This window comes from Ixodes scapularis, unplaced genomic scaffold (assembly GCF_016920785.2).
Source record: "Ixodes scapularis isolate PalLabHiFi unplaced genomic scaffold, ASM1692078v2 PGA_scaffold1__304_contigs__length_218370807, whole genome shotgun sequence".
NCBI classification, from domain to species: Eukaryota; Metazoa; Arthropoda; class Arachnida; order Ixodida; family Ixodidae; genus Ixodes; species Ixodes scapularis.
The window spans coordinates 35,664,810-35,680,209 of NW_024609846.1; the positions used below are offsets into that span (position 1 = coordinate 35,664,810).

General features: G+C 45.7%; 1 pseudogene; it reads left to right on the top strand.

Annotated features, from left to right (window-relative positions):
• Positions 1–10,982: 10,982 nt before the first annotated feature.
• LOC121047708 lies at positions 10,983–15,004 on the top strand (annotated as a pseudogene).
• The last annotated feature ends 396 nt before the right edge of the window (positions 15,005–15,400 follow it).

A 15,400-nucleotide genomic window follows, 5' to 3' on the forward strand; every position in this document is an offset into this window, starting at 1 on the left:
AGTAATCTTTCAATTTTTGTCTTTATAATTACGTGAAGAACACTGATCATAATGACTGTATGCTACACATACATACTGTCAGCTGAAAAATGCAATCCACCTTTTCTTTATTGCTTTTCGCACACAGTTTCAGAACACGCTGGTACGTCATTTTCACGAGGAATGTTTGGAAATAGAGCTGCCAAAGATTTCCTCGTAATTTTCACGTACAAAGGCGCAAATAAAAATGACGACTTTCCTAGTCAATTTAGAAAAACGACAGTACGTTATTTTCACGAGGGAAGATTTGAAAACGATTCAATCGTCATTTTCACGTCTATGCTAGTAAACTAAGAATGCGGTGCCTCGTTTTTTCGACAACTTTTCCCACATTATTTAAAAAAAATGATTGTACGTTATTTTGACAGGAAATGTTTGGAAATAGAGCTGCCAGAACTTTCCTCGTAAATTTCACGACTCATTTTTAAGAGTGTGGATATTTCAAAACCCTACCCGACAAACACGCAATCTACGATGAAAAGCAGTGCATGCAACACAGAAGCATTGCCTTTCATTTTGACTTTCCTGAAAACTGGACCATTTTGCTTCCTGACGTAATTCAAGCATACCACTTGAAAAAAATAAGAACAAATCACAATATTTCCATGTGTAGTGACGACAAGAAAATCTACAAAGAGCTTTGGTATCATCACTCAGGACCTATGTTACGACGACGCTCACACGCGCTTGGCTCTGGAAAAAGTGAAAGAGTGGGTTGAAGATAACGTTGCGGTACACTCGCACGTGACGTACGTAAGGCACGGGGCCGCCATTCATTTTAGGAATCGCTACCAGATTCACCAGTATGCACAGAGCAATTTCCCACAAGCCTAGTGGTTATTTTTTGCATCTGGACATAGGAAAAGGCACGCGATGGAGTTGGCGGACTCCTGAAGCACCAGGCCACGCTGAACAACCTAAGAGAACGTGCAGTAAACGCAATTCAGACGGCCAGGACAATGGTGAACTTCCTATCCCAGAAACAGAAAGGCGTGCATCTTGTGTATTCGGACAAAAATGAGGTTGTTCGGTATCGTAAACAACAAAAACTATACAACAAAAAGTGGCTGACGATGCGCGCCTTTCCTGGCATTCAGTCTTGACACGCGGGGCTGCTGTGAAAGACATCAGCAGAAGGGACCTGTGGCATATGCCAGCACGGACAGTCGAATCTGGTGAGAAAAAAAAAAAAACTTTATTAAATGGGGACAGCGGGGAAAGCCTTAGCGTAAAGTGGCGAATTTGATGCCCCAAGGACTGCTCATTTTGAATGCATGGACATCTTAGTTCTCACAGTTTTCTTCGCGGAGTATTTAACCTACTGTTTTACTTGGTGATAGCTTATAATCGTTATCTGATCAACCATACGAGAATCACAAAGCGTTATGCTCTCGCAGGATAAAACATCTCGGCTTGCCACGATCCATTCGTACACCGAGAGTATCGAAGCTGCTACATTCAGGCGCGGTCGCACTCTTCACCTGAAATTGTTTGTACCTGGAAATGCATAGCCAACCTAAACAATTTTTATATTATATCTGTACTTTTGTGTGTGGATGTAAAGTAATTTCTTTTACTCTAACTGTAAAATATACCGGAAAGTAAAACTTCACACTCCCTCATCATTTCTCAAATCACTAGTCTTTAATACAATACCTCTTTGTACAGTGTATGTAAAACGCTGTAAATAGTTTCTCCCTACTTTTACTGTGTGACCTATTGCTCTAGTTGTCAGTGACCTCATCACAACAAAAACATAAAAGATATGTGTTAGTTTGATGAAACTGGGACTCGGAGTCACTTCTTGTATAGGGCACTGCTAAGTGAAGGCTTTGAAAAAGGACCCTTCTTTGAAGAGTTATGTCGTCTTTCTCAATAAAATAATGCGACATGTTTTTAATACAAATGAATGCCAAAAAAGTACATGACAAGGTACCCACGCTAAAAAGAAAAAAAAATGTATATATATATATATATATATATATACATATATATATATATATATAAGTCAAAGATGCGTACTGTCGGAGTTACTAATTCGAAGTTTATTACGACGTTTCGAGCGGGGACCGTAAGGTGTTTTTTTTTTTATACTTACACATTTGTTTAAAAAAAACGTGAAAGTTACAATAATGCGGTTTGTGCAGGTGGGCTATACGGCTTGGCGGACGTTATGTGGGTGGGTAATCTTTGCGATAAGTCGACTAATTAATTAAAATGTGTTAATTGACTTTTTAATTAGTGGAAATAGACATATGGTTTCAATTAGAAACTTGTAGATCATCATTGAAAACCACTAAATCAACTATTTTTGGAAGGATATAACGTCGCGGAAGCATTTTACAGCGTTCTGTAAAAACGCTCCATTTGGACGCGTTTCTAGATTTCGGTTTCTTATCGGAGCGCATCACCGCACCCGCGGTCCTGCTCCCCAGTGGCTGAGACGCGCAACACACGTGCGCCGCACTTCCCTACATTCTACTAGAAAGGCGAGGAGGTGGCTTCGCGTCGCGACCGCCGGGGAGCAGGATCGCCGGCGCGTAGATGCGCTCCGATAAGAAACCGAAATCTAGAAATGCGCCCAAATGGAGCGTTTTTACAGAACGCCGTAAAATGATGCCCTGGCGTTATATCCTGCTAAAAATGGTTGATTTAGGGGTTTTCGATGATGCTCAGCAATTTTCTAATTGAAACCATATGTTTATTTTCAGTAATTAAAAAGTTGATTAACGAATTTTAATTAATTAGCCGACTTATCGAAAAGATTAGCCGCCCCCATAATGTCCGCCTGGCCGTATAACCCACCTGCACAAACCGCATTACTGTAGCTTTCAAGTTTTTTTTTTTATACAAATGTGTAAAAATAAAAAAAACACCCTGTATATACATATATATATATATATATATATATATATATATATATACACACCCGTTACTATAATTTGAATAAGCCGACCGCAAGCACTGAAAGTAGACCTTTAGTATACTTGAGTGCACTTCTTGTATACTGATTTTGAACTACTTTTTACCGTGGGCACTACGATTCTACTACATGTACTAGTTTTGTACGAACGAGTATACTTTCAGTCCACCACAATTTTTACTGAAAGTATATTTTAAGTACACTTAAAGTATACAATCAGTACGAAGACCGCACTGAATGTATACTTTTAGTATACTTCAGTACTCTTCGAGTATACTGATATTGAACGACTTTTCACTAAGGGAAGCGCTTGAATATCTCTATGCATTCACAATTCCGATCAAACATATTTTTCGTCATTCAAATTGGTTTGCAAAGACGTTATTGTTCTATACTTCTCTTAAAAAAGTAAATGCATGGGTGCAGGCGAGCTCGTTAAGAGCTGAGAGTTTTAACCTTGGTGAGTGGGGTAAGTGCTGTCCCCTCCTGTTTCCCCGGTCTGGTTAAAAATGTCAATGCTTCCCTTGCTTTCAATTCTGTTTGTGCGCTAAAATTTTGCAGAATCATTGTAGCCATAGTGTACTGACAGGATCTCGCCTGTTCATATTCTGACACTATAGTTCCATGTATGCAATTTGTATTACTAAGTTTAGTTCTTCATGAAGAGCCAAGAACATTCATCGAAAAACCATTCTGGTAGTTCTCTGTCTTATATACCGGAAGTTAAATAAATGTATTGCACTGCTATTCTTTTTCTACAAAGCATAACCTCCTAATAATTGCACATAACCATTACCAATAAGACGTGTCTAATTCGTTTCGTTCAGAGAATTGCGGACTTGTTACAACAACGCCAGACTCTGTGATAAGTGAACGCATTTTGAACGGCACAAACGCGATTCCTGGAGCTTGGCCATGGATGGTTGAAATTTTACAAGGAAACAAACACCGCTGCGGTGGAGCCCTGATAAGCTCCCGACATGTGCTAACGAGTGCTCACTGTCTAACGTAAGCAATTTTAGATCTATTATTCTGTAACGTTCTGATAGAATAAATCCCAAAGCGATCTAAAATATTTCCTCTATATATAACACTAGTCAACAGTTTTACGAAGCTCAAGAGAAACACATTTTCGGTGATCCTTTCCTTGAAAGCACTGTCGTATTTTCCGGACTGTGGTGTGCAGCCGGTTCATATTTCGCGCCTTGTGCCTAGAAGGCGATGTCAGTTGCGAGTTTAAACTACAATCCGCATGTAAGAGATTTGGCAAGCGACGAGACAACCGACTGCGACCCGCTTCGCTGTCGCTCGGTCAGTCGAGCGACGAGGCAAACTGCATGGAAACGACGGGAGCTAGCGGAAAATTTGATCAGCGACTATTCTCGAAATACAAAAACCAAGCGATCCGACGATTGACTGTGAAGCACGAGACACATGCGCGTTAAAACTGTCCGATCCGGCGTGCGAACTGTCGGGAAGATGGCTGCTCGGATTCGCCGCACAGGACGGTTCGCGACACATGGTTTCCGACGCGTCGTTGCTTCCAGTTGCGTCGCTCCGTTCAGCTCCGCCCAGTTTCGGGTGTCCCTCTACCAAATGGATGGATGGATGCTAATGTATATATCTATAACGGGCGGTAGCCCGCGCCACCTAGCCTAGAAATCTAAAATACTTCCCTCGCCCTTGTTGGTTTTTCTGACTTTAAAACAAACATAATATTTTTATTACATTCTATTAAAGTGTGCGTGTGTGAAGATTTTCCGTGAGGCTACTTCTCTGCTCAACATCACTTAATCGCGAAGGACCGCAGCGGACCTTAGGAGCCATCCCAGCGAAACGAGCACTACGTACAAATCACGTGACTACGTACCGCGCGCATGGCTGCGTCTCTCCCGAAGCTCACATGACACTCACATGACATTGGAATGGCTCGTAGCGTCCGCTGCTGTCCATCCTACACTCTCAAGAAAAAAGGGTGTAAAAAGGTGTATCGTTACACCATTTGTCCCATATAATACACCCCAAAACTTCATTTCGACCTACAGAGCCCTATAGTCGAACAGACGGCAACGAATTTTGCAAGGGGCTTGATAACGGTGCGATGTAACTTTTTAAATAGCTAAAGTACGTATCAAAGACCACATAAAGGAAACACTGAGGTTTTGCAGTAGGGCCAAGAAAACCCCGATTATGTTTTTTGTAGTCAGTAAACCGTACATTAGCTATTTTAATAAGTTGTACCACACGGCCATCAAGCACCTCGTAAAATTTGGGGCCGTCTGTTCGACTATAGGGCTCTCTACGTCGAATTGAAGTTTTGGGGTGTATTATATGGGACAAGGGGTGTAATAATACACCTTTTTTTCTGAGAGTGTAAGGTGAAACCGAGTATATTCGGGTTTCGACGGTCTCGATCGGTCCCACAAGGCCGGCTGGCTTTGGCGCGAGAAAACAGCGGCTAGTTTTGTCCGCGCGGGAAAACTCGATATGGTTTCCAGTGATGGCGTCCGTTCCCTTCACAACCACGACTCGCGTCGCGTGACGCACCGCGCACCGCAACATCCGCTTCCCATAGCACGTAGCGCCTCCTCGCCCGATCGGTCCGAAAGTCACGTGACAACATGACCTTCGCGCCATCCGTACTCATTGGCTGCGGCCCTCCGAAAATCGGACCTTGCGTGCGGCGATATCTGGCAAGTTGGTCGCACGCCGGCGCCGGACGGAGCCCCCGTCCGACGCTCCGGTGCGACGAAAACCCTCTCCCTCGGACGTCGTTTCGGCGGTTCGCACGTCGGATCGGATGCATTTTCCGCGCATGTGTCTCGCGCTTGAGAAAAAGTCGCACGTCGCTGACTGATCGCTGTCGCCACGCTCGTATCGTCGATCGCTTAATCGCTTACATGCAATTCAGCCCTAAAAGTTCAGGTGTGAGTTAAACATCGGTTGTGAGCTAAACTTCAGTTGTGAGTGAAACGTCAGTTTTGAGATAAGCGACAGTTGTGAGTATAGCATTTGTCCTCTACGTCTTTAGCTCTTCCTCGGCGTTTCAGTGTTCGTATATTGCGTTGTATACTTACAGAGAGAGTTCTTCTAACAGCACACCTTGAATAAAACCTGCTTCATTAGCTCACACAGGAGCTTATGTTATAAATAAATTATCAGTAAAAATTTCTGGAATTCACGAAATCCGTCATGTCAAGTCAGAATGAAGGATCTAGAAAAAACGAATCTTTGTATTGTATACCGCAACTGGAGATACTCTGACCCACGTAAAACTTAAACTTTGTAATGTGTATAGTCCGCGGACTCTAGCTCGGGGTAAACGGTACGGTATAAGAAATGGGGCGCCTTATTTAAAAATCGATCGTTTAAACTTTTTTGGAAATATGTGAACGTGTCGCTTTCGGGGCGCAGGAACACAGTGTTTATTTGTTTCTCCATGCACCCTTACAACATCACCACACACTACGGAGAACGTAAGCATACCGTTTAGACCCCTTTCCAAAGTCCGCGCCATCGCCTGTCCGATATTGCTCGCTCACAAACTCTGAGCGTGTAATGGACAAAAAGACTGCGTCATCGTTCGGCGAGTACTCGGATCCAATCACGCGCTTCGTGTCCCAGCAATGGTGACCGCCAATGTTGCTCGGAGAACTTCTCAAAAAGGTCTATTGTGGTCGGAGACGTGGGCATGCTCTTCAGTCAATACAAGTGGAAAGTCGTTCAGCTCGCCCGGAGGTGGAGCAGAGGGTGGTGGGCGAAGATCTATGGGTTTGATTTCTGGTTGGCGTGTATATGTGTTTGTTTAACTTTATCTGTTTCAGTACATCGTCTTAATTCTGCTGTCATGGTAACCAAACCGGTTTTTCTGACGTTTCCTGACACCGGGTATGTGTGGTCCGCGGTTTAAGATATACATGGTGTGCACACCGCGCGCGCCGCAGCATACAAATAAAGCCTACTCCTCGTCTTGGTTGCATTCGGTGCCGCCAGATGGCTCTTTGATAAGCGGCTAATGAAAGCTAATGGGAGCCCGTCCCGGGCTAGGGTTCCTATAGTTCTTTATGGCAGGTACGCTTCTTAAATTTGCCTCCTGGGTAAGCCACGGCATGTAGAACTTGCAATTTGTGCTACTCGTGTTCCTTAGACATTGCTTCGTCATTTATTCTGGTTTGGAACCTCAACTATGGTGCCTGGAACGCGCGTCTCCGACTGGGTTGTTTACCGCGTACAAAAAGTGGTCCCTCGGGTTCTGCCCAATGACGTCATAGCAGTGTGCTTCTGTCGCCTGTCTCGATCCTGGCGGTGTCCCAGCAGCGGTGGTGTATCTGGCAAGCGCCGCTCCTGCTGCAGGTCCCTCTCAAGCTTGACAGTTCACGGAGGTTTCTGCAGCGAGCAGTTCGGACACCGTGACGAGAGCGACATTCGCGATCGCTCGTGCATTTTGCCAGCAATTCTACGATTAACTGCCAGGATAGCCACATGCAACAGCACGACACTCCAGGCTTGTGACATATTTTTTTTACACGATGACTACATTTGATGTACGGGCAAGATAGGACGCTAAAGACACCAATCAGAGACGCGTTTCAGGCACCATATCTCAAAGGCGTCAATGTCAGTTTTACAAAGGCCATGAAGTGGGCAGACATCTGGCGCGGTGTTCAAGAGAGAGTTCGTCAAGATCAAAGCAGACGCTCCGAGCGGCAAGACCGCACGACCAGGTGCCATGAAGAAGGGGACATGTTTACTCCCTTTTTTTCTTGCTTAGTCGCGCCGCCTGGGCAGCGCAACTAAGCAAGAACCTCCAGCAACCTTAACCGATAACACCATCCCGGTCCCTGGTTTCTGCGGGCTTAATTCTTGACCAGCTCTTTGTTTACTATTAGTTTCGAATTCATTTAACTTGTAGACGACAGCAGTTGCTGATTTGAGGCCCGAGCTATACTTCATTTCACCTTATGTGAGAGCGCCGACGATGTTATGAGACGAAGGGCCAATCAAACAGCGTAAAAAGCGCAACGTCATGGCGTGCTCTCTGCGCTTGATAGGACAAGCCGGCGGAGGAGCACCCAGAAAGATACTGTGAATACCGGCTAGTGCTATCAACTGCAGAGAGCCCGCCATGACGTTGTGCCTCTTTCGCTGTTTGATTGGTCCTTCGGCTCATAACATCGGCCGCGCTCGGACCTAAGGCGAAACGAAGTATAGTTCCGAATTGCGGCAGAGACGTCGAGCGTCATCTCAGCTTGCAAATGTCGGAAAGGGTTGCGCGAAGACAGCGCAGTAGAGGTTGGTTGCACTATTTCTCTACGGAGTGCGGTGTCGTCGGGGCCGAGAAGCGCTCCGATTGCAAACCGAAACTTAAAAACCCGTCAAAATTGTGCTGTTTCTTAGAAAGCCGTCTAATACCGCGCGTGCCTTCTATCATTCTGCATATGTTGATGTAGTGTTTTTCGGTGATGCTCAGCAATATTCTAAATGAAATCATTCCCTTAAACTAAATATTAAAAAAAATTAAGGGAAAATATTTAATAATTTAATTATCCCGATCTTTAATAATTTCTTCTAAATAGGCCCCTGCCCTAGGACCACAACAAAGCCAGTCTTTTTTTGGTGCGATGCGCAGTTCTCGCAATGTCAAATTTGTCCATCTTTCGTGATAGGGTGTTTCTGCGAAAGCTTTAAAAAAACTAAAAATATCCGGTTTAAAATTTAAAAAAATTACTTGCAGAAACAATATAAAGGCCTTAGAGGACGTCCAGAACTGCAAAAATATACTAATTCGAGCGATGATTCACTAACATTTAGTAATTAATGGTTTAGTTATTGAAAACAAACATGTGGTTCCACTGAAAAACTTGCCCAGCATCATCAGAAACCACTGAACGAACGTTTTTTACAAAGATATAAAGCAGCTGCGGGGACAGCATATTACGGCGCTCTGAAAAAACGCTACGTTTACACGCGTTTCTATGCTCCAGACTCTTATAGAAGCGCAATTTTGCTTTCCGGCCCGCTCCCCACTGGCTAAGACGCGCAACACACGTGCGCCCTACTTCCCTCCACCCTACGAAAGAGGCGAGGGGGTGGTTTTGCGTCGCGACCACCGGGGACCGTATTCGCCGATATTCGCCTTATCGGGGCGCAAAGATGCGCCCCGAAAAGAAACCGAAACCTACAAACTTAACCAAATTAAGAGGTTTTTTTTTTTTTTTTTTTTTTTTTTTTTTTTTTTTTATAGAACGCCGGGAAGTGTTGCTCCTGTCTAATATCTTCCAAAAATAGTTGATATAGTTATCTTTGGTGATTCTTAGCAGGTTTCTAGTTGGGACCCTATCTCTATTTTCCCTAATTAAAATGTTCATTAACAAATTATACATAATTAGCTGACTGATTGTTACGATTATCCACCTATACTATGCCCCCTGGCAAAAACAACTCACCTGCACAAAGCGCGCAAGTCCAGGTTACGAGTAAGTAAAGCCAGAGTCCCTTAATACCGTTCTGGTCACGAAACTTCTCCGTCACTCTTCGGGAGAGCTTGATATGGTGCCAAGAACGGCCGCTACGCGGCGTGAGCTGTCTTATGGCGCGTTCACACTGGGAGCGGATCCGCGTTCGCGAAGCGGATTTGCGCGTTCTCAACCGCAAAGCGGCTGGGATCGAGCGGTTGGAGCGCGTTTTTGCCAACCGCTTCGGGACCGATTTCTCCCAACCGCTTTGAAGAACCGCAAACCGGTAACCAATCACAACGCGACGCTGACGTGACGTCAGTGAGTTTCGAAACAAGATGGCACCCTTCGCTGGTGAGGTGTCCAAGGCGCTGTAGTCCTAGCGCTGTAGTCTTAGCTTTCTACAAATCAACGGAGAAACTTGATGTTCACGCCCGTCACTTGAATCCGCGGCGAAAAGAATTGACTCGTAATTTTAACGGGCTTCGTACCGGTGATTTGGTTCGGGTAAGAGTTTGTTTATTATTCTGGGTGCCACAGCCCAAGCTCGCTGCCTTCTTAATCTCTGCCTGTTGAACGGCGGAACCCGCTCCTGATCGACCGAAATGTCAGCGTTTGTACCCACTAAGATAGTCGCGTGAACTATTGAAAGCTTTCGACACCGTGCATGACCACCACGAAGGCCGATAGAGACGTCGTGGACTTGATTGCGTAGCCAACGCACTACCGCAGATAGGTAGTGCGTTGGCTACGCACTACCTATCCGTTGCAGGTCGAGCTACCTGCGCTAGCTCGACCTGCAACGTTTACTACTAATAAAATAAATAAAGGAAACCTACTCAAGGAATAAAGTGTACGTACCAGACAATGCAGAGGTAATCCATACGGCGTTTATTGGCGCTTAATGTAGAACAAACAGCAGACTCGATCGACGAGCGAGTGACGAGACGAGAGTCCGCCACCAACGAAGCCACGACCGGCTAGCACCGAACACATTCCCCCGCACCACGGTCCGCCCCACCGCTCACAACTTCGAAAATGATAAGAGCGAACAACAAGGAGGGGGAAAAACTGGCCCTCTATCCCGAAAACAAGGTCAGCTATTTATGCGGGAAGGGTCCACTTCGAAGAAAAGGTCGGGGGCATCCTATTCTGAGTCAGCAAGGCGCGCCTAGCTGGGCTTTGCTTGTGGGCGAAGTCGAGGGAATCACAGGCGAGTCTGGCGGTTCCATGCTTCTTCTTTCGCTGCCTGAACTCGTGATGCGTGCGAACATCCCGGAGAAAAATATTCCGAGTGCCAAAATAGCAAAAGTTTGGCTTTGGATATTGAATTAAAGTGGATTCTGGGTTGTAAAACAGGGTTGCCAAACGCAAATCTCAAAAGATCACGCGTGATCGCCGAGAAACCGCCAACCGCCTCTCGGTGTGTCTGAACGGGGTCGTTCGCGAACCGCATCCGCGACCGCTTCGCGAACGCGGATCCGCTTCCAGTGTGAATGCGCCATTAGGGGGGCCATCGCCCCGTCGCGTCCGGCGGAACGCACTGGCAGCGGCGGCAGCCCGAAGGCGTTGTGTGGAGGTTGATCGCGGTATTCCTTCCAACGAAGTTGTTGCATCAACGTCGCGCGAACTTCATGTGCCAGTGCACCGCGTTCAAGGTCGACGGCATGAAAATTTGAATGAACAATGCCTAAGACGTGCTGCGTGACGGGCTGCAGCTCCGGATACAGAAGCAACAAGGAAAAGGCGTCGCTCTTCTGTTTCCTAAGTTGCGCCGAACTTCGGGAGAAGTGGAAGAGAGTGATACCGCTGTTAGAAGCTGGCGGTTTCAACTTCGAAAGCAAGAACGTTCGGATTTGCGAAAATCATTTTGATGCTAGCGACGTTGTCAGAACCGAAGAGCACATCGTGAACAGGGTGGTTGTGTCGCTTCAGCGAGAGAGACCGAGACTTCGGACCGATGCTGTTCCGAGGATTTTTGACGGGCTCCCCGCGTACCTGACAAAGCCGAAACCGCGTTCCCGGCCAGCGATTCAGAGGCAACCAGCGAAGAGGCGGCGTGAATTGTCACCTGAATGCGCAGCAGTGGAATGCCAAAATGCGAACACCGACTCGGCAGGAGAAGCTAGTGACGGTAAGCTCTTCCGCCGGTTTGGTCGCGGCGTTTCTTTGTTCCTTCAGTCGCATGACCCTGTGTTATAGCGGCTGGTGGCATTGAGGTACTTGTGAACAGTGTTATTGATTTGTTTTACAGATGCCTGCGATAGTGGACGCGCACATCAGGCCTGCCAAAAGGAACGGGCAGTGTGTTCGTTTGTTGAGACGCAGGCGCTGAGGGCGCAGCTTTCTAGCACGAGGCAACGACTGGAACGGTGTCAAAAGGAGCTTGCGAAAATGAGAGTCCTGGCCAACAAAAATGCAAGACTCGTTCAAAACCTGGACAAGCTATCCACCCGCGAGAAGCTTATCTTCGATCACTGCATCATGAAGGCAAATGCAAAATCTCCGAAAGCTGCCAGGTAAGCTTCATCCGCAAATAACTGCCAAAAAGCTATGAATATAATCGCACATATTTTTTCGTGCCACTGTCTTGTCAATATTTTTTGAGAGCAGTGCATGCTAACATTGCATGTCAGAGTAATCCTAAATTGCCGGCTTTGCATGATCGCACAATGCAACCTGTCTGTTGCTCCCGTACTGGAGTAGGGTGCATGTTAATAATGGAAATGATGAGTCATTTTTAATCGCGTTGGTTGTGTATTGCGGTGGGAGGAAAGGGTGTGGCGCATGTCGTGCATCTTTTTTCTGCTTGCTGTGGTTATGTACTTGCACTGTTCACTCACCAGCCTCGGTGTAATTGAATGCACAACAAGCCTGCACTCACTTTAGGTACAAGAAAGAATGGATCTATGACTGCCTGCTGCTGAAGATAAAGTAGACAGCGGTCTATACATTATTTCACGAGAATGAATACCTTCCCTTGCCAAACCCTCGCACCCTCTGCACGTACCTGAGGAGCCTGAAGGCTGACTTTGGTTTTGACAGCACTCTATTCACTGTTCTCAAAGAGAAGCTGCAAGTACTTCCTGAAAGAGAGTGTCGAGGTTTGGAACAATACACAAACTTACTACTGCATTCTGTGACTTCATATCTCATATATGTGCTGCATGTCTAAAGAGATGTATTTTTTTTACAGGTGTGATGATGTTCGACGAGATGAGCTTAAGAAAGAGTGTGCACATTAGGGAGTCAGATATGGCTCTGCTCGTTAAGGTTAACTTCGCCGAGCACACAAGACCCTTGTACTGTGAGAAAGATGGCGATCACGTCCTGGTCTTTCTCTTCCGACCATTTCTTGGAGGGTGGTCGAAGACTGTTGGGACCTTTTGTTCTTTCGGTGCAGCCCCTGGCTCAATAGTGGCGAAGTTGTTGCTCCAGTGCATTGTGCACCTTTCGAACGCTGGTGCTATTGTCGATGTGGTTACGTGTGACAATTCAACGCCAAATCGTTCAGCTTTAAAAAGCTTGGGTTAGTATCTGTGGACGTGAGTTACATTTGTTAAATTAAAGTAGTTGAACACAACTAGCTGCATCGCCACCTTCTTTTCAGGAATAAACAGTGACCAGAGACAGCTGCAAACTTCATTCCAGCATCCATGCGATCCTTCACGGACAGTGCAGGCACTAATTGACCCACCCCATGTCTTGAAATGCATAAGGAGCAATCTTCAGAAGGTTGGAAAGTTCCTGGTAAGCAGTAATTCGAATCTAGATTAGGTTATTTCCTTTTCGAATAGCAGCTTCACTTTTTTTATCGCAGCTACCGCAAGGACATGAGGTCCATCACTGCCACTACTCTGCCCTGCTGGAGTACGAGCAGCAACAGGCTGGCCTTCGTGCTGTCCCGAAGCTCACGAGGGCTCACGTCTTCCCCAACGCCTTCCAGAAGATGAGTGTGCGGCTTGCTGTTCAGGCGAGTAACCACTCTTAGTAATTAGTAAAACCACTTACAGGCAAACTAATGACGTAAGACTTTGCTCATGATCTGCTAACAAACAATGTAAAAAAAATACAAATTCCAATGCAAAGAGCTTTTTCGCTCAAAAACACTGTGCCGTCGTTTTCAGCTTTTCAGCGACAGCACGGCGTCTGCAATGGAGTTTTATAGCAAGCAAGAAGGCTGCCAAAAGCTAAATAACTCCACGGCTTCGTACGACTTCACGAAGCAGATGAACGATCTATTTGACTGCCTCAACTCAAGAAGACCACAGGACGTGCAATACAACGAAGCAGAACACATCGCGGTGAGCGAATAAATTACATCCAAATACGTTTTTCTTCCGGTGTACTCAAGGTTAATATTTCTTGCATCCAGACATTGAAGGCGAACATGAAGTGGCTGGATGATTGCTGCACATACATAGAGAGCCTGCCAAAGCAGAGGCAGGTGTTCTTCCTGAGCAAGCCAATTTGTGGTGCACTGAGAATAACTCTGCAGAGTTATTCTCAGTGCACCACAAATTGGCCACCGTGCTGTGCATGCACCGCACGGTGGCCCTGATTGATCGCCTCTTGAAGTCAGGCTTCCGTTATGTCCTAGTTTGAAACCTCGGCCAAGACCCCTTAGATGTAATTCAGGTACTTTTTGGCATTGTGTGTTGGTACAGATATCTTTCTTTTTCCCTGTACAGCGCTTCTTTGGAATAGCAAGGCATGTTGCAGGAGACGAGGGCCAACCAACTGTTCAGCAGTTTTTGTTTATATACCGGATGCTGTCGGTAAACAACCTTGTGCGGCCACCTAAGCGAGCTTCAGTTGACGGAAACGAGCCACAACTGCTTCTCACTTTGCGAGGTCTTTTTGACAAGGAAAATCCCTCTACGACTCAGGTATTTTGCACTTTGTGTCCTGTAGTTTCCTTTCTTTCACCTTGAAAATTAAGGAAGTTGTGTACATTTCAGGTGGACACACTAGCTATTTTGTTGGACGATATCCTGCTGGAGCCGACAACAGACTGCGTGGAAGACATTGGCCCCTGTCGACCAAAGACTCCATTTTGGATTACCTAGGCGAATATCTGTCCAAGAAGTTTTCTACTTTGGATTGCGCCGGCTGCGTTGAAACGATGTTGAGTGCAACACTTCAGACATTTCACTTGTTCCAGACAAAATCGAGAGGCTATTTGAAAGTACTTAGCAGCCGCCTTCTTGCTCTCCTAAAAATTGTTGAAGAACATGTAGAGACGTACACGGTACAAAAAATTGCATGCGGCGACGTGTACGTGAGGATTGTTGAGGGCATTTTGCTCGACAGCCGTACAGCTTCAGTAAGTGTAGGTTATGTCTCGCACTTTTTAGGGACAACAGCTGAGGTTGCCCACCTTTTTTTTAGATGTAGATTACATTTCTTCACGCGAGAAAAAACAAAGCCTCGCGGACAACTGTGCGAGGTTCATGCCCTGCAGGTGGGGGGCGGAAGCCACAGTGTTAAGCACAATGGCTGTGTATGTGTCTACAAGTATGTTTTTGCAGTTTATGTTTATGTTGCAATCGATAATTCTGCAATGTGATTTTCAAGCAACAAGTATTCGTCGTGTTCACATTTGAGAGTGAGCTTATTCTCTTTTGTGTATGTTTACACAAACTGCCTGGAAAGCCAACAAGCATTCGGTGCTTAGGCAGACCAGAGAAAAAATTATGTAAAACAAAAGTGAACAAAGCTGAATGAATAAATAAGTACACACCTGAGTACTAAGCGGAGTATTATTACCACCAAATTTCAGATTTATTACATGCTTTAAATCATTACCGCCCCCCCCCCCTCATCATCCAAAAAATAAAAAAAATATATACGATGTGGTACCTCGGTAGTGGCAAAGGTGGTCGAGCAGCTAGCACTGGCATCAAAAGGAACTTCCAGATTAGGCTGCTGTACTTCCCTTCCCGAAGAAATCCTGGGTTTTCGGCCGGTAATTAATGCTCTA